Consider the following 21,227-nt stretch of genomic DNA (forward strand, 5'->3'; position numbering starts at 1 on the left):
GAGGAGGGAGAGGAGGAAAAATCTCAATGCTGTGATTTAATAAAAGCGAAGGGACCTGCTGCCTCCAAATATCTTCTATGGCCACTCTCGTGTAGAAGGACACAGCATCATTTCTGAAAGTCTATAAGTAATAACTTTTCCTTGTAAACCCTGGTGAGTGGGGGAAGAAGAAAAGTAAAAGCAACCCAAAGATATCACAGAGCTGGGTAAAGAAAGGAGAGAAGGGGAGAGGCTAGAGGGGAGGTAATTAGAACACGGTGCTAGAGAAAGTGTCATAGTCTAGGGAGAAGTTGGTATGTTGTGCAGAAATTATAGTAGAATATCTAAACCTCATTAGGAAATTAGGGAGGAAGTGGTGACCATTAGTGGAATAAAAATATACAAAGAGTAACCCCTCCAACTTAAAAGGGGAAAACTTGAATGAACAGCATCTTTATCAAACCAACAATAATTGAGGAAAAGGAAAAAGAAACAAACAATACAAAACATAAAACAATGAAAACAAAAACACGAATAGAATGAACTGGATTCATGCATTCAAATACAGTTGGGTTAAAAAGCAAAAATCACCTTGGCCAGGTGGCTCAGTCCCATGCACTGGAAGGCCATGGGTTTGGGCACATACCTAAGTTCAAGTCCAATCTTCAGTCCGGGAACATGCAGGAGGCAAAGGACTGGTGATTCTCACATCAATGTTTCTCTTTCTAGCTCTCTCTCTCGCCCACCCTCCCTTCCCTTCTGTCTAAAATCAATAGGCATATCCTTGGGTGAGTATTAAAAAAGAAAAGAAAAAAGAACAGCTATATCTCACTTAAAAAAACAACACTTAAAACAACTTGAAAAATAAAAGGGATGAGAAAGAGATAGACAATTGTATACCAAAGGAAGTATTCTCCTTAGTAGAGTTTTTTAGTTTATTATATTATATAATACAACAAGGTTTACTTTCATAGTAATGTTGAATCCTTGTAGTTGATAAAAATGGAGACTCTAAAACAGTGGTTCTCAAAATGTGATTCCAAGATCTGGGAACTCACAGAAATGGAAACGCTAGGCCTCCACCCCACGCCAACACTAACCTATTAAACCAGACATTCTGAAGTTAGGCCAGAAATCTGTTTCTACCAAGTTCTCCTGGTGATTCTGTTTACTTTAGGAATTACATGAGCCTGTATGTGCATTACTGGTTTCAGGAACCTAGAGCAGCCCTCTGCCAAAGAGACAATGATGTTACCTGGTAGTATAGTGAGGGAGAACATACCGGGAGCTGACAATCAAGAAACGGTAAAGAACTTTGAGGGAATATGATTGAGCCACTAATATCTGCTCTAGCTCCCCAAGATTTACTTTTTAATAGAGTTAGAGAAAGAAGAACAAAACAAAGCCTTGCAATATTCATCTGCTCAAGAAAGTTGTCTAAGACAAGGTTTAAGCAGCCTCAGATTTGAATTCTAGCTCTGTCGTTTATAAATTGAGATGACATTAGGCAAGTAACTTCATTTCTTTAGGCCTCAATTCTTCAATCTGTAAAATGGAGAAAATAATCTCATCTCAGAATGTTTTTGTGTAAATTAAATAAGCTAAAGTAATAAAGTACTTAGCATATTGCTACCACTTAGGCATCTCAAAAAGTGGTAAATATAATAACAAATATAATAATAAATATAAGCTAGCCCAAACTTAGTTTATCTAAGTGCCTTATGTTTTGACTTTGTAATCCTCATAACAATATTATGAGACAAATACCATTATCATCTCTATTTTACAGATGAGTGAAATAAGGCATAACACTAGCTTAAGGTTGCCAGTTGGTAAGCAGGCTGACCCTGAAGCCTGTACAGTTACTACTAGACAGGTCCCCACCAAGATGATGCTAATGACGATTACATGGTCTCTCCTATGATCGCCAGTCAAGACATTCAAATTCTACATTCCCACCTTGCTTTCCACCCATATATCCTTGGAAGTTTACTTAAAAGAATGAACTGCCCACCTAGAAGGGTAATAAACCAGCAATGCTAGAATTAAGTCTTGTGTTAATACAAAAGACAACTGAAGATTTGGTCCCATAAATTATCCCTTAATTTATGGGCCATTCAGCCAATGCTTTGAGGCAAATTTGTCCTTAGCACTGCACCACGTATTCAATAGCGCATGCCCTTTTACAGCTCCTCCTAACTAGCTAAGATGTATCGTCTCATGCCATGATCATCAGTTGCCTTTTAGCATTGCTCTTCCATTGCACCCACCTGCCAAATACGTAGACTTGAATAAATTCTCCACTCTGCCTAAGTGCTGCTAAGTGTTGGTAGAAAATTAAACAGCTATTACGTGACAGTGCACATAAAGCATTTAGCACATCAGCAAGCACATAGTGAGTGAATGAAAGAAAACATCATCTATTACTACTTGTCAATTTTATTTCATTCATAATAGTGGCTAGTTTAGACATATTCTTTTTCCTCTCAGCAGATGACCTCCGTATCACTTAAGGATTCTCTCAGCATCTTGCCACCAAATCAACAGGCTTACTTGCATCCACACCTACAAGTGCGATTTCCCTCACATAAAGGGGATGGCATATTCTGTTCTCCAGTGTCATTTTTCCCATAGATATTTTGACGGTCTGAACCCCAGATCTTCCTGTCTTTTCAGGATTTCATTATTTCAATAATCCCTTCTTGTTCTTATAGCTCCTGTCAATTTTCTTGAAAATATTTTTCTACAATTAGCAGAAAAATTTTCTAGTTCTTCATCACCATTCACTCCTCAACCCACTGAACACTAGATTTTATTCTCCAACATCCCCTTATAATTTGTCTTACCAATTTTTTAAAAAAGCTATCATATAATCTGGGAATTTATCTTGCAGAAATTACCCAAAAAATAGAAAACACAGTGATCACAAGATAGTCACTGAAACACAATTCTTAATTCAAAATGTTAAAAGAAAATTACATGCCCACAGGTAAGAGACTGGTTAAATAAACTACAGTATATCTATCTAACTAAAACCTATACAACTTTTAAAAATAGATAATTATGAATCAATATAGCAATACAAAATCCTTCTTAAGCTAACATTAATAAGAAGGAACAAAGCTGTTATGAGTATGGTCAGATTACAATAATGGGAAACTTACCATTTGGATGAAAAACAAAAGAGAAGCCACAAATATTGTACTGAGTTTAATGTTTTAGTGTTAGGATTATGATTGATAACTTCCTCTCTATTTGCCAAACTCCCTGTAATGTTGTGACATTGTTTTCACAATTTAAAAAAGACAGACTTATTTTCATAGACCAGACAATTCCTGCATAAGTTATGACACATCAGTAAACCTGCCAAGTTTCCTCAGCCTTTCTCACATTTAACAAATGTATTGAGGGACTGTGCAGTTTTAGCCTGAAGATGGCTGGGGGGTAAATATTTTTATCATTTCTAGCTGACATCTCTTAAGCTTCTGTGTACAGAATCCTCTATTAAGCTTGGGACAAGTCAACAAGTGAATTGAAGTTGACCTTGATTGGCATAAATACCATATTTATCTTTTCAGATATGTAATCAGGAGACAGCTGTCTGGCCACACTTGATTACTAGCATATCTAAGGTTAATGTAATATCCAAGTTTCAAATCTTGAATATTACAGATAAAATCAGAAGCCCTGTGAAACAGCAGGCCTCATTTACTTTGCCCCCATTTTTCAGAAACAGGCTGTAATGCATATTCTTTAATTCTCATATCAGAGAAAATTTAAAGAAAAATATATTACACTTCTCACTGTAATTGAAGAAGTTAACTTAGTTTTTATCCTCACTCGAGGGTATGTTTAGAGAAAGGAAGAGAGAGAGAGAGATAGAAACATCGATCGATTGCCTCCCTCCCTACCGTACAAACCCGCAACCTAGGTATGTGCCCTGATGGGGAATCAAGTGGCAAAGAAGTCTTTTTAAAAGGCATATGTACCATGTAGTATGATCAATATTTTGATCAATGAAAACATTAAGAAGGGTCAAAGATCGATTACATTAAATATCAACCCATCAAATATAAATACAAGTAAATACAGTATTTTACACAACATAGCTAACCAAATCATTCAGCCTTTTTTGTCTCCAAGTTTTATCTCATGTATTTTGCAAGGATGGATGGATTATAGGCAGAGTCACCCCCAGGGCTCACATTCCCTGGATGTTACTATTCTTTCTCTACATCTACCTATGCAAAAGGGGATGCAAAATGTCACTACTCTCTGTGGCCTCTCATGTTCATCTCAACTCTAGATGAGTGTTGGAGTCGAAGAGACAGTGTGAGGGTAAACAATGTGAAATCAGCTTTTGTCCTGGGCTTTTTCAGATAACATGCACCCAAGGTATGTTCTCATTTATCCCCATTTCTCCAGTTTGCAGTGTCCCCATCCCACCCCACTCCCACTCTATCAACATCACTGCCATAATGGGTACAATTTCATTTTCCTCTGCAGTTAGAAGTTGAGAACTCCTAATTTAAAAGACCAGAAGAATGTAACTCCTTGAACTACTTAGAGACACCAGTGAGATTGAACTATGTGTGGAGGATGCAATGTTATAAAAGGAGATTCTAAAACAGTATGAGGAAGATTACAATTAGATGGAGCTGTTATTATAGTGATGGCAAACCTATGACACGCGAACTCATTTTGGTTGATTTTTCTTTGTTAAATGGCATTTAAATATATAAAATAAATATCAAAAATATAAGTCTTTGTTTTACTATGGTTGCAAATATCAAAAAATTTCTATATGTGACATGGCACCAGAGTTAAGTTAGGGTTTTTCAAAATGCTGACACGCCGAGCTCAAAAGGTTCGCCATCACTGTGTTATTAGGATGTTAGAATGTAGGCAATGTTCCTTTAGAAGCCTTCCCTGTAAAACCATTTACTGTATGTTGTGTTTGTTTGTTTGTTTGTTTTCAGTCAGAGAAGTAGTTGGCTAGGAAGCAGACAAAGAAGTTTGTTGAAAGAATATTAGAGGCTCACCAGACAGATGAGAAAGTTGGGGTTTCAGCTTAGAAGCTAAGTTTCCAAGGAAGATGTCCAAATATCCAGAACCAGTCTTATGGTCTTTTGCTACTGCTGCCATGTGACCTAGATGCTGAAAATTATATGACCTCCAGGAACATGACTCTACTCCCATCACCATGGTCACAGCACCAGTACTACTTGTTCATCAGAATTGAAACTGGCCACAAACACTTCATGCCAAATCCTCCCCTGGAAAATGGATTCACACTACTTACCTCCCAACCCAAGTCTTGGGTAAATGCATTTTATTTGTAGAGCCATGGTGACATACTTGTGTTCTACCTGCAAGGGTATTTTCTGGCTTCTATTTTAGGGAGCTCTGACTCACAAGTAAGAAATACTCCAATAATTAAAAAAAGATACTCAACAGTTTATGGGCAACAGAAGGCATGACAAATACCCATGCTATCATTTTACTATTAACAGTTTTGGTAATTTACTTAACGAAAGATTTGTTTTGCTTAAAAGATATAATGAACAACATAAATTGATGAACAAAAACAGATCCAGAGACAGAGAAGCATTGATCAGACCTTCAAACTTCAGAGGGAAGGCAGGAGAGGGTGGGGGTTAGGGGGAGAGATCAACCGAAGGACTTGTATGCATGCATATAAGCATAACCAATGGACACAGACACCAGGGGGGTAAGGGGGCAATGGGGAATAAGGACATATGTGTAATACCTTAATCAATAAAGAAAAAAAAGAGAGAACAGGTGAGCAAAAAATTACATAGTTCTATAAACTCACCTGCTTCTGAACAATCTGGTTGTCCTGAAAAGAACTATTCTTTCTTGAGTTCTTTCTGTGTACCAACCAGCACAACGTAACCCATAGACATGATCTTACTTAACCCTGACAGCAGTTATTTATAGGTGAGGTCCAGAAAGTTGGATGACTTGCCCGAGATCACATAGCCAGGAAAAAACAGGGCCAAAAATTTTGACCCAGAATGAGGCCTGGTAAGATGTTCAGTACTTCACCTGAATCATCCCTCTCTCTACCCCAGTCACAAGCTCCATGCTGACACCAGGCACATAGTGAGACATTGTCTAAGTAGAATAAAGCACAGCAAGAAGAAACACAAATTCAGAAGAGCAGCATCTGAAGAGATGATTCCAGAATAACTGTGAGACAAACTTGCCATTTTCCAAATTATGTCTGAGCTGTGTGCTTCAAAATGTTTTCTGCTTATGTATCCCTAAAATAATTTTGAATAACTACTCATCCTACATTTTGTAAGTTGATATCTAAAATTTTATATACATTTAAATAACTAAAATCATGCAACTTCCAACATATTATAAATATTAATACTTCAAAATAAAAATCTCATCACTTTTTAATGTATCAAATGGAAACTACATACATAACAATTTTATATACCTCATATTCTATTTTAAACCCACATGAATGAGCTAGCTACTCTTTATCATTGGGAATTTTATCTTTTCCTCTTCTTCTTGAACTCACATTTTCATTTTATTTGTCTCATATAATTTTATTCTAATAAAATATATTTTATCCTGGAAAGTATTTTATTAATCTCTTATCATTCTTTTAGCACAAAAAAATGTCTTGGGTTTATTCATTAGATTTTAAAGTTTATTTTATTCCCAGTGATCCTAAATCTCTAATATTAAAAAATCTGAATAAGTTATCACTAGTAATAAAAAAATTTGATAAAACTACATAAATACATAAATGTTTGAAATGTTGATATATCATTATTATATACTACATCTAAGATTTCATTGGATATACATGTGTCTTCAATGAAACAAATGGAGATTTTTAAAAAAATTTTAATATATATTTTAATTGATATTTAGAGAGAGGAAGGGAAACAGGGAGAGAGAAACAGCATCGATTGGCTGCCTCCTGCACTATTGGGATTGAACCCCCAACCCTGCATGTGCCCTGACCCGGAATCAAACTGGTGATCTCTTGGTTCATGGGTCGACGCTCAACCACTGAGCCTCACTGGCTGAGTAAGATTTTTGTTTTAATTGTCCATGCTTCTATAGGACAGAGTGTTAGAATGACTGACTCTTAATAGTCTCAAATTATGTGGTTTCAAGCAGAACTTTATTGCCCTTTATTTTCAAATTTGTTCCTGTGATCCTTACATTTCCTCTTTTAATAGACCGTTCACTTACCCAGGCTCATAGTTACTCTGAGAAAAGAAAATATATCTTTCCCCTCTCAGCACTTCCCACTAACATCCAATTAATTTTCCAGATCTATCTGTTTAGGATCTATGCTTTCTTCTCCTCCGTTGCCTTAAATCTGCCACTACCCTGAATTTCACTGATAGCTACTAACTGGTCTCCCTCTTTCCTTTTTTCTTCCCAGCTAATCTATCTTAATATTGCTAGTCAATCCTGCTTGCCCAAAGAAAGCTCAGGTCTTGTAACTGCCCTGCGTTAAAACCTACTATCCTTCCCCCATTATCTAAAATATTCCTTCCAAGTACCTTAGCCCAGACCTGCTTACTCAAGGCCAATCACAATGTGGCATTAATTTTCCTTTCTATTATTATTTTACTAGAGGCCCAGCACACGAAATTCGTGCACAGGTAGGGTCCCTAGGCTGGACCCGACCCCAGTTCCCCATACTCCATTGGGCGATCAGAGCCTGCCGGCCGGAGGGAAAAACCAAGAGGTTGGCCATTCCTGCCCGCTCACCAGCCCCGCCCCCACTACCAGTCACCCTGTGTGTGTGAGGTGACCGCGGGGCAATCGGGGCCCTGCTCGCTCACACCTGCCTTAGCCTGGGGCCACCTGTGTCCACCGCCACCCACTCCCAGTTCCCCATTCCCCATCAGGCGATTGGAGCCTGTTGGCCAGGGGGAGGACTGAGAGGTTGGCCGGCAGGCCCCAATTGGGTGATCAGGGCCTGCGGGCTGGGGGCAGCTCCTGTGTTGAGCGTCTACCGCCTGGTGGTCAGTGTGCATCATATCGACCTGTTGTTCCATTGACTGGTCGATTTGCATATTATGCTTTTATATATATAGATGCTGCTTATATATGAGCAATTATGTATCCATGCTTCTCAAACTGAGGACTCATACATTCCGGGCTTTGAGACACTCACTATGCCAAGGGGTATGTCCAGCCACAGGATTGTGGCATCTTCTTGAAAACAACTAAGACTTTTTTTTATATTAAAACAAATATACTAGTATAGAATAAAATGCAAACTTTGTAGGAATTATTAGGGAAAGGGTCAGGCTTTAAAGAAATGTAAATTATGTAACTGGCTATCTCTGGCTACACTAAGTTCCTCTTGGCCACTGTATACTCCCAAGAAAGTTTTAAGAATCATTCTTGAGTGTGAAAGCTCCTTGTTAAAATCATCATTTAAATTATTTTAAAATATCATTATTTAATCATCTTTTACTCCATCTGTATACCACTCACTCTCCCTGCTTCTTTTGAACGCACCTATGCCATTCTTTCCCCTAAAATACATGTATTTTATAAACACACTATAAAATTCTAGCTACTTCAAGGCTCAGATTTAAAAGTTGACTCTGCCCTAGCTGCTTTGGCTTAGTGGATAGAGCGTCGGCCTGTGGACTGAAGGGTCCTAGGTTTGATTCTAGTCAGGGCACATACCTGGGTTGCGGGCTCAATCCCCAGTGGGAGGCATACAGGAGGCAGCCAATCAATGATTCTCTCTCATCACTGATGTTTCTATCCCTCTCTCCCTCTCCCTTTCTCTCTGAAATCAATAAGAATATATTTTTAAAAAATAAAATAAAAGTTGACCCTGCCATGGAGACTTAGAGAATCACACATACTCTCCTCTCACACCCTCTACAAAGTAATCCTCTGGCTTCTTCCTCTCAGGCTTATTTAAACAGTAATGTACTTGACAGCAAGATCTGCATCTAAATAAGTGCACTGCTCTGATCCTCCAAGAGTGTCTAACCTAACAGGTGCTCAATAAATAGTTGCACGGTTGGCTGGGTGGCTCAGATGATTAGAGAGTTGTCCTGTACACCAAAAGATTGTGGGTTTGATTCCCAGTCAGAGCACATACCTAGGTTGTGGGTTCAATCTCCCATCAGTGTATACAGGAGGCAACCAATCAATATTACTCTCTCACATCCATGTTTCTCTTTCTCTCTCTCCCTTCCTTTTTCTCTAAAAAAGTCAATAAAAACATATCCTCAGGTAAGGATTAAAAAAACAATTTAAAAACAAATTAAAAATTAAAAATAAATAGTTGAATGACTAAAGGAATGAATAAAGCACCACTGTGTCCAGGTATCATCATGAAATTACTTTTGCTTTGCCTTATAAGCCTCTGATCCCTTTTACTGAGAACATGTATAAAAGATATGCCCGCTTCTACTCAGAGTAGCAGCCTATGGCCCACTCAGAATCACTGAAAAGTGATTCTCCTGGTACAATTTAATATTTAGTTCTAAACCAGAACATTTTCCCAAATCTTTTCATAGGTCAACAGTATAACTAGAGGACTCGCTTCAATTGTCAATATGCCACCTTCAAAGAAATACATAGAGCTTTTGATGTCATTTTTTAAAAGTGACTATATCTAATATAAAAAAATGCTGAATTATTTACTAAAGCTTAAATCTTATAAATGTGTAAAAGAGACATTAGTGTAGGGTGCCTTTGCAGCACAGCTGCTAGGTCATTACCAAAAATATGGGTCTAACAGATGGAGAGAAACTAGAATTAAACCTGCAGGTATTTCTTGTTCTTTCTCAAGTCATGTTTATTTTAATTAAATTAGGGAAAAGAAAGTCTCATTTCTTAAAGGGAGAAGTCCTAGAGGACTTTCATCTCCCTACTATTTCTTTCCCTACAGAATTTTGAATGGGGGCAGTGTGAGGTGGGAGGAGAAGAAAGCCTGTGGCATTTTATGATTGGAATGAATAACTTTTAAAAGGAATGATGCATTTCTTTTTTTTCAGAAATGTTGAATAGAATATGCTATATGAGCCGTTAAAATAAGAGTCTTCAAGTCAGAGGTAAAATGTAGGGAGAAACAGAAAATCAAATCAGGTATCAAACTAATTAGAATCAATTAGTTCTTGCCAATAAATCCCGTGTTTGTGTCTGATGCATTATAAACCACATTGTTTTAAAAAATTATCTAATTATCATAGCAAGAATGAATTTATAGGCATTTTGACCCACTTGTGGAAAACAGATTTACAGACACCCATTTCCTCTGATGTCAAGAAACTTAATCTTACCAATTCAAAGTAAATTTAGTTCCTTCTGGCTTTAATTCCACTCTATCTAGATAAATAGCTGTCATTTCAATATTTTTCTTCCTCATTATTCTTTCCTTCTTGCCAAGGGGAGAGAATGAGAGGATGACCTACATTTCCAGCAATCCCTATATTTTTTTTTCAATAATCACTGTTGTGAAGAACCTCTTAAATAACAAAAACACGTGTCAGAAAGTGTTCTAAGTACTTTTAAAATTGTCTGCCCATTTTACAGATTAGGAAACTGAAGAACAGAGTGGTTAACTTACTTCATCTTAACCAGATCTCACAGCATGCCCAGATCTCATAGCTAGTAAGGATTTAAAACTCGGCTTTAGCCCTAACCGGTTTGGCTCAGTGGATAGAGCGTCAGCCTGCGGACTCAAGGGTCCCAGGTTCGATTCCGGCCAAGGGCATGGTTGCAAGCACATCCCCAGTGGTGAGTATGCAGGAGGCAGCTGATTGATGTTTCTCTCTCATTGATGTTTCTAACTCTGTATCTCTCTCCCTTCCTCTCTGTAAAAAATCAATAAAACATATTTAAAAAAAAAAAAAAACTCGGCTTTAGGAGAGAGGCTTTTGATCCCCCATAGCTGAAACTTCAGAAGCTCCCTCTACTGGCTGGTGACAAATTCTGGGCAAACTCTGCATTCTCCATTCTTTACCTATCTAAAGGGGAAAAGCTTGTCAATAAATAGCTGCTAAGATATTTTCATACGTTGAAAATAGTTTGAGATATTCAAATCTATGTAGGCATTTTTATTATTATTATAATTATTATTATTATTATTATTAATTAAAGTAACCTGCTTCTAAGGAAAATATGACTTCTGTATCTCAAGAAATGGTGAATATAGAAATTATCTACTTGCAAGTTTCTCTTAATTTTTCCCTTCAAATGCATATACCATTAAGAAACTTTGAAGTACTAGGAATAGAGGCAAGGTGTCCAGTATAAGTAGAATAAGGATATAGGTCTCAGGAGAAAGAGAACCTGTGTGCTACTCCTAAAGAGGTAATAAGATTCAAGAAGGGTGTTACATGATGCTTCAAATAAGTGGGACCACAGACAGCCTGGCATAGATCTCCAGGTCACAATCACAGCACAGAAAGAGGAGAAAAGTACCAGGATTTAAGAGAACATGTGGACAGAAGCAAGAAACATCTCACCAGTCATCAATGTTGACACACTATCAGTCAGCTTGAGCTGCTATAACAAAATACCATCATTAACTGAGTGGCTTAAATAACAGACAATTATTTCTCACAGTTCTGAGGCTGAGAAGTACAAGATTAAGATGTCAGCAAAATCAGTTCCTGGGGAGAGATTCTCTTCCTGGCTTGCAGATACCACCTTCTCAATGTGTCCTAACATTGAGGGGAGGAGGAGAGAAAGAGAGAGTGTGGCCCAATGAGGTTCAGTGATTGAGCTTCAACCTATGAATTCAGGTATCAATTCCTGTCAGGGCACATGCTCAGGTTGTGTTCCTGATCCCCAGTAGGGGGCGTGCAAGAGGCAGCTGATCAATGATTCTCTCTCATCATTGATGTTTCTAACTCTCCTTTTCCCTTCCTCCCTGAAATCAATAAAAATATATTGATTATTTTAAAAAGAAAAGAGAGACTATGAGAGAGAGAGAGAGAGAGAGAGAGAGCGAGCTATAGTCTCTCTTCCTCTTTTTATAAGGACACAATTCCTATTATGGGGGCCCCCACCCTCAAGACCTCATTTAAACCCAATTATCTCCCAAAGACCCCACCTTGAAATATCATCACACAGGAATTTTGTGGGGGCACAAACATTCAGTCCATAATACAGATGCCCTTTTATGATAATACTTTATCTCTACAAAAGGCCCCAGATTCATGTTCAAACTCAAGGAAGAAAGAGAAATTCTGAGAAAAAAGAAAGAAAGTTTCCCATAATCACACCAGGAAGGTCCTCAGAATTTGGTTTTCAGTCCATTCACTGAAAAATAAAGACATGAAACATTGCATTGACACTCAAGTGTGTAGATTGGGAGTCATCCCATCTACTAATTATTATCTTTTTTTTTATTTGAAGATGAGTATATGTGCATAAATGGCAAGAAAATAGAGAAAGATTATCTATGAAGAAGGATTGTTTCCAGAGATAAAACTTATTTTCTCCAGTATTTATAAATCACTAGAGGCCCAGTGCATGAATTCGTGCACTGGTGGGCTCCAGCCAGCCCGCCCCAATAGGGGCCACTGGAGACAGGCCGGCTGGGTGAGGGGCCATGGGCAGGGCTGGCGGGGGCGAGGGGTGGTTTGCCAGCCAGCCCCAACCCCGAATGGGGTGGGGGGGGCCTGCTCCAGGGAGGGGCTGGCTGGGGCAAGGGGCCGCAGGCATTCCGGTTGTTCCACCATTCAGTTGATATGCATATAACCCTTTTATTATATAGGATAGCCAACTAGGAAAATATATTGAAGAGAAAATTTATTGACCTTTTCACATTACGCAGCTATCACTTATTATTTAGTCATGATTAACCAAGACCAGTGATAGTGATCTAACATTATAATGGGAAAATTGCTAATCTGAAAGTTTTGATTTAATAATCAATATTTACACATTCCAGGAACATTTTAAATTGGTTATGGTTAGGCAGAAATGGTCTCTTTGGAAATGTATCTTTATAGTGTGAATTGCCTCCAATGTGAAAGATAAGTAAATTAAATGAAGCTGGTTAAGGCACCATTTGGCTTAAACACACAAATGCTCGAACTCTACTGTGCCTGACAGAGATGGTTCTCCCCTGTAGTATGAGATCTACATTTTTCTTTAGACAGGTGTTTCCTGAAAAATTGACACCAACAGTGTCAAAACAAAAACACAATAACAGGTTTAATCAGACACAGCAAAAACAAACACAGAAAAACCAACTTGAGCTTACAAATGGAAAAAATTGCAAAGCAAGAGAGAAAATAACAAATTCAGGTAACTATTTTAAATGTTATTCTTCACACATGTTAAAAATGTCAAAACATTTCCTGGCTCCTAACATGATGATGCTTTCAACAACTAAGATCCAAAGAAACATCTGGGAAATAGGACAAGGTGTATAATGTTATTTATGTGTGAATTCAGATACTCAAAGTATGGCACTTAGCCCAAAAGACCAGGATGATGCTCTTAGGTATTGCTTATGGCTTAAATTCCATTGAAATCATCTCACATGCTTTGGACCTCACAATGAATATACCACTCATTAGAGCTAAGGAGAAAAGGAGGGGAGATGCTCTTCAAGGTAGTTAGAATAGATAGGATACATGAATGTCTAAGGGTTTATTATGATTACAGAGCTTGATTTAGGAATTATGGCTAGATGTAGTCCGAAACACAACCCAGACTGGGTATGAGGAGGTAGGCTGGCTATGCTGCAGGCCCCAGACTGTACACCTAGGATGTAAAAGCAGCAAGGATTAGCCCATTTATGTGTACAAACCCAGGCTGGGTTTCCGGGGAAACAGACTCAGAAGGGATTAGTGTGCAGGAGGCTGTAGGGGGAGCTTTGTGATCAACACCTGTGGAGAAGAAAAAGGCACAGCTTGGCTGAGCAGAGGGAGAAGCTGGGCTTGATGAGCTCTCAATGAAAGCCTTAGCGGAATTCATGGGAAGTTCTGAAGACAGAATGAATTCTGGAGCTGTCCCAAGTTGGGAGGAGAGGCCAGGCCTTTGTAAGTGTCCCCTTCCCACACTCTGCCCACATCCAGCCCTAGAAAGGGCAAGACCTTGGACAAATCAGTTCCTCAGCTGGGGCAGGAGTTCTTTGAAGAGGGTTCACAGCTGAGTCCTGCTGTCCCTCCTGTCAACCACAGAGGCCTATCCATGGTCAAGAATTACTTTCTTGGCTCCATTTTTTTAAACAAATTTTACGTATTTTCAAAGATTCATCTTTGAACAACTTCTTTATAATCCAGTGTCAGCAGGTGTACCACTTATATAATTTAACCAATCAAGTAACAGCTCTGCTTCAGCAAATGGGCCAGTCTTAGATGGTGACCATTTAGCACCACCAAGACAAAGAAAGCATAATTCCCAATCACAAGCAGTTCCACTCTATTCACTGAAAGTTATCTAAAACATATGTTGTTGTTTTTTAATTATAGATGGCGTGCAAGATTACATTAGTTTCAGGTATACAACAGAGTGATTAGACATGTACATACCTTACAAAGTGATCAGCACGGTAAGTTTACTAACCATCTGTCACCGTACATAGTTATTAGGATATTATTGACTATATTTCCTTTGCTATAAATTACATCCCTGTGACTTATTTTATAAATGGCAGTTCATGCTTCTTAACCCCCTTCACCTTTTTGGTCATCTTGTTAAAAATACATCTGTAAAATTGCCTTTTAGAAGATTCACTGAGATAAAATTCTAACCACCGAAAAAAAAACATTTGGGATCCAAAGAAACATTTGGGAAGAAGACTGTAGGAGATGAATTCAATAGCTATCAACAGAGGGATCAAATATCAAAAGATCAAATATTGTTCCCAAATAGAATTTACTATAAATCAGAAGGAATTAGTGTAGAATTCCCATTCCCATTTAGGGAAAGGAAAAATGCAGACAAAATATCCATAAGAATATAAATGTTATAAGTTATATCTTTGGATCTCAGCTATTTATTTATTTATTTATTTACCATTAAAGTTTTGGTTTTTATTCCTTTCTTCCATGAACAATGACACTCTAAATTAGCAACCTCAGTTAATTAGCCAGGGTGACACAATTACAGCAAACAAGGAAAAAATATCTAAGTGGCCTCCCAGCTCTGTCATGCTAACAAATGTATGACTTTTGTTAGGCTTTTGACAGGTTAAGGGAAAAAAGCAACTGTGTTTGTCCTACCTGCTTTCAGGAACTTCAAATGAAAACACTGGATCAGACACATCTAAGAAAGAAAGAAATTTTATAGCAAAATCAATGTAGCTTTGCCTATTTCCTTTCAGTTTACTTAAATATCCTTTATGAATCCTTCATAAATAAGTTAACCTACTTAGTTAACTATTATCAGAAAAAAATCTTTAAATATTTCTTAATCTAAGAATGTTGTCAGCCAATCCACTTCGGAGTTGAGTACTAAAGAAGAAATTAAAATAATCATAAATTTTTAAATTAAAAAATTAAAGTTTTATTTTATCCTTGATCCCCTGGTTTTAAATGTTACAACAAGGTGTGTGTGTGTGTGTGTGTGTGTGTGTGTGTGTGTGTGTGTGAACGTTTAGGATGGAGAGAGTTTACCTGTAGATGAACAGAACAATGGGAACAGAGATGACTGGTTTTGCTTGAATTGCTTCATTTAAAGTCAGACCCTATGCCTATAGGTTCAGCGGCTTGGCTCCCCGTTCTAACAATGTCCTTCTTCTGACATCAGCATTTTGTTTTCTAGCAGAAGCATTCCGCTGAGATTTGATGCATCTCATCAACACCAGTCCATCCCCTATGTTAAACGCACTATTAGGAAAGGTTTGCAACGTCTGAAAACTGGAAGGGGCTGTGTATAGGCTATTCCAGCAGCTTAGCTATTGCACTGGCACATCTCCAGTTTCTCTGCTAAATACATAATTAAATCTCACGGTCGACATGGTGTGATTCATTCCCATAAAGTGTGAAAACAAACAACTGTGCATGCGCTGTCCCCAATTTCAAATTCAAAACAAAAATATCCTGGAATCTTCTATTTCCCTTAAGCTCCAAATGTAATTAGACCGTTTTTAAAGACAAGTAGTCTTCCAGTTTCCATGTGTTAAATCCAATCTGTCAGCTACAAATGGGGGGGGACAAACGGCTGCAAAATGTAACATCTTGGTTTCCTCTCTTTATAGTTAAGTGCTCAAAATGACTTTTTTCCCCTAGACTTACCAAAATGCCATTGCTCTCTCAGGCAGTGCCTTTGTTTATTTACCAGTTTACAGCCAAGAGCAAATGTTCTGAAGTAAGTAATCAGACCCTCAGAGTGCTGTTGACTAATGCAAACTTACAAACGGCAGCAATGTAACAGAGGACAGCCGTGATGCTGGCTTTGGCTCCATTCCATGCCCTAAGTCACGGGAAATGTAAAGGAGATGCCCAGCACCTTTCCACGGACGTCACTACTGACTTCTTTAGGAGGGCACCAATTATTTTCATTCCTCCCAATAAATTTCATATTAATGAACTAGATTCTTTCCACTGATTCTCACAAGAAATTCAGTACATGTGGAGCTAGAGTAAATGTTTGTCACAAGTAGATGTTTATAGTACATTTGTTATTAGTAGAGATCAAAATAACTCAGTTAATATTTCAAGAAAGGAGTGAAGTCATCTATAATAATAAAAGTGTAATATGCTAATTAGACCGGATAGCCAAATGACCTTTCAGATGTCCTTCCAAATGACCTTCCGGACGACCTTCCAGACAACCTTCCAGACGAAGCAGGGGCTGCGAGGGCCGAGGCAAGCTGCCACAGCTGCAAGGGCCAAGCCTCTTGCACAAATTTCGTGCATCGGGCCTCTAGTAAGGTTATAATTCTCTTTTTATTAAATATTAATTTCGTGGCACATGTCTAAAATTAATAATCCAAGTAACCTGAATATAGATGTGAGCTAATATATGAATATAAATTCATAGAGGTTAAGTATATTTATGCAAATGTGTTTCATCTATATACATGGCACATATATACAGCTGTTCAATTACCAACAATTTTCTATCCCATTAAGTCTGCCATTTTCCATATCTGACTCTATTCTACTATGTTATATACCTGTTTATGCTATATTATACTTATATACTTTTTATATACTATTATATGCTTTCTCATACTATAATTATATACTTTCTTCATACTTTTGCCATACTACATAAGTTATTTTCTAAAACATGGTATATGCATCCCTGACTCTATAATTCTGCAAATTATGTTCCCTCAGCTGAGAATGCTATTCCACAAACTGTCAAAACACCTCCCTGGTATTTCACAGCCCAATTCAAATGTCACTGACACTTAAATATTTGTTATCTCCTAACCCCTCAGAGTATATTTTGTTTCTCTAGTTGCATTGGTACAATTTTTTGATTTACTGGTATGTGCACTGATATATATTTTTTTCTCTCCACCTATTAAAACTGTTAAGAGTTATGATAAGAATTATGTCTCATTCATTTTTAAAATCTTTTTTAAAGCCAAAAGCAGAATTTTAAAGATAGTCCCTACTCAAAAAATGTATTGACTAAACAAAGAAATGTATGAGATAACATCTCTAGCATGTTCATTGTAGAAAATATTTTCAAGTACAGAGGAGTAAAATAAGAACATTTAAGAATATCTGCAATCCATGTTATATATGCTTCCTGTCTTTTTTGCCTTGTATGTACAAATAACATAAATTCATTCTGTACTTGTAAAAATATTATTTGTCTATTTTAGAACCTACCACATATATCATGACTGAATGTCATTGTGACTTTTTCTATATACTACACACATTTTATAATATTCATTATACAGATACAACGTAACTTAGACAATCTTCTACTGTGAAATATTTTTACTGTTTTTCATTTTTCTGTCTTCAACTCTCCTATCTTCAAACTTTTTTGATAATGCTAAAGAACAAAATTTTTAGAATAAACTATAAAAATCTTAACTAGCTTTATTTAATGATGCAAGAATCAGGCAGCATCCAATCTAGCAGAGAGAAAAGAGCTCCAAGGAACTGTACAAAATGAAAGACATTTATAGGCAGAAGGAAGCAGGAACAAGGAAGTTGCACAAGACAAAAAAGTGGATTGGTTATTGCAAGCTTGCTTTTCTTAAGGCAGCGGTTCTCAACCTGTGGGTCGCGACCCCTTTGGCGGTCAAATGACCCTTTCACAGGGGTCGCCTAAGACCATCCTGCATATCAGATATTTTTGTTACGATTTATAACAGTAGCAACATTACAGTTATGAAATAGCAACGAAAATAATTTTATGGTTGGGTCACAACATGAGGAACTGTATTTAAAGGGCCAGAAGGTTGAGAACCACTGCCTTAAGGGATGGCAGGGGCCTAATAGGCAAATTATCTGACTGTTTTAAGATTCCATTTCTGGAAAAGTTGAAACTGTAATTAAGTTAAATCTTGGTTTGACGATGTGGGGCCTAGCATAAGCAATTCCATTTTGGGCCTGTAGTCTTGATTTTAACAGTAACATAGATAATTTTTCCACCTCTAGTGGTAATTCCACTGCTTGAAATTGTAGACATTACCATGGTCTCTCCATGGACTCACAGACTCAGTGGTCTGCCTATTTTCACTCCTGGTCTTAGGACATTCCCAACTGAGCACACAGAGTGTTCCTGTCACCTGTCAAACCATGTCTCCCATCTACTCAAATCATCCAATGTCTCCTGCTTTCCTCAGAGTAAAAGCCAAAGTCCTAATAAGAGACTAGAAGGCTCTATTTGCACCAGCACTCCTATTCTCCCCCCTCATTATGTTTCTGGTCCAGTTTATTCTTTTCCCCCTCTCCCAACATGCTTCACACACACTGGCCTCTGCTATCCCTCAAATCTACCAGCTCTTCCACACGTTACTTTCCCAGCTGGTGCCCCCCAGACCTAAGTAAAAACCATCACCTTTGAACTCCATTTTGCGATAAGGTCATTAAAGTATATTCACTTTCTCCCCTGTTTTCACATCTTTACTGAAATAGCAACTACTACTCAGTGAGGCTTAAAAATTAGTCTCTCTTAAAGCCCACTGTATCTTCTCCATAGACTTTTCACTATTGGGCATATTTAATTTTTTTAATGTCCTTCTTCCCCAACTGTGGACTCTATGTCATAAAAGTAGAGTGTCCTCTGCTTTAGAATTGTGTTTCTGACACATAATTTGTACGTAATAATCACTGGTTTAATAAGTAGCTATTATGATGAGTAGACTAGCTAAATATTTGCCTTCAATTCAAGGTTATTTCTTATCAATTTCTCTTTATACTCAAAATAAATTGAAGCTTGTCTCTTTATCTCTAAAAGTTCTGTATTCTTTGGCACATTGAATACTCACAGCTTAGCAGACTATTTGCAAATGCACCTACACACTTGTGCCCCACCCATAGTAGCTGTATATTTCTTAAGAATCAGCTGTGTTTGCTTCCAAATCTTTGTGTGTCTATAGCACTTTGTTATAATTACACAACTTAAATATCTGCAACAGACTGTAGACCTGATAATGCCATTGAAGGTATTTCTAAGATCCAGTAAAGGCAAATTGTTACAAGAAAAAAAGATGTAAAAATAAACAAAATATTGGTAAAATAACTGAAAATGTAAAAAAAGGCTGCACTGATTGCTTTAAAACTGTTTTAATTACTTAAAAGCTACCCCCCAAAATACCTGAAAATTCTAGATGATTAAATATGATTGTGATTTATGTAAGAAAAGTAAATCATAGAGAACTTGAATCAAAAATATATGCAAATAAAAGACCTTTACCCATGCCAAGACATACATTTATGTGTTTGAAGCTAAAATAAAATGTTAAAGCATAATTATAGATATTTATATAAGTACATACATAGATATAAATGTACTTTTTAAATAGTCACCTTTATTATTTGACTGACTAACCACCAGTATTAATAGTAATAATAAATTCATGCAATCTTTCTGCTTCTCAGTTTTCTTATCAACAAAATGGAGAAAATACTAGGTGTGTTGCCTCCAAGGAAGATGAATAAAATAAAGTTACATATCACAAAGTACCCTGAAAAGCTATTAAAGATGTAAGCTGCTGCTATAATTAAATGGACTTAAGGAAAAACTGAAAGTAATAAAAGACACCTTTCCTTCCTCATTCCCCTCAGACATATTCTTTTCTGGAATTATCAAGGCATTTTCATATAATACTGTTCTAAACTTGAAAATTCAAATGCATCAGACATTCCAAGCATAACTGGAACAAATTCAAATGAACATCAGATTTCCATTTAAATCCAATTTCACTCACTTTCTCCTTTTCTGTCTCAAAACACTCTTTCCTCTTATAACTGAGCTCATCTCTCAAGAGTCAAGGAACTCACTTGGGTCAGCTTCCTACCTGGGGCAGCAGCCATCTTCAAGGGTCTTCATCTATGTCTGCATACCAAGGAGATTCCCACAGCAGAGCACTGGCAGTTTGCTGAGATGAGTCCTGAACTGCTCCATGAATCCAAATGACCTGAAACAATAGGACTGCAGGTAAGAAAAAAGAGGGCCAAGGTTTCTACGAATCTAGCCATTCCAACCTTTCCATCCATCACCTGAACTTAACAGGTGGCATTCAGACCCCACCCAGCTGGGTAGCAGCTCTGCCACCCTTCCATGCATGAGAGCCATCTATATATATAAAACCCTAATATGTAAATAGAATGAATGGCAGAACAACCAAACAACTGAACAACTATGACGTTCCCTGACCACCAGGGGGCACATGCGGAACATGGTGGGCATCAGCAGCAGAGCGCGGAACATGGTGGGATGGTAGAGCAGATGAGCAGGGGCGCCAGACCAAGGCAGGGTGCTGGTCGCTGTCATCGGGGCGAGCCTCTGGTGGTTACCGAAAATTCTTTGATCCCATGCACCAAGGTCCTGCCTGGCACTCACACCTGCTGCTGGCACTGGCCCCGATCGCCCTCAAGGCTTCTCCACCTCCCCCTGCTCCTGAGGGACTATTGGGGCCAGCAGCCTCCTCTTGCACCCGCTGCCGGCAACGGCCCCGCTCACACCCGCTGCCGGCGCCGGAGCCACTGCTCGCACCTGCTGCCAGTGCCCAGCACCAGTCCTGATTGCTCAGCGCCATCAGCGGGTGCAAGCAGCAGCTGCCAGCCTCGATTGCCCCTGAGGGCTTCTCCACCTCACCTTGTTCC

This window comes from Myotis lucifugus, unplaced genomic scaffold (assembly GCF_000147115.1).
Source record: "Myotis lucifugus unplaced genomic scaffold, Myoluc2.0 scaffold_31, whole genome shotgun sequence".
Classification (NCBI taxonomy): domain Eukaryota; kingdom Metazoa; phylum Chordata; class Mammalia; order Chiroptera; family Vespertilionidae; genus Myotis; species Myotis lucifugus.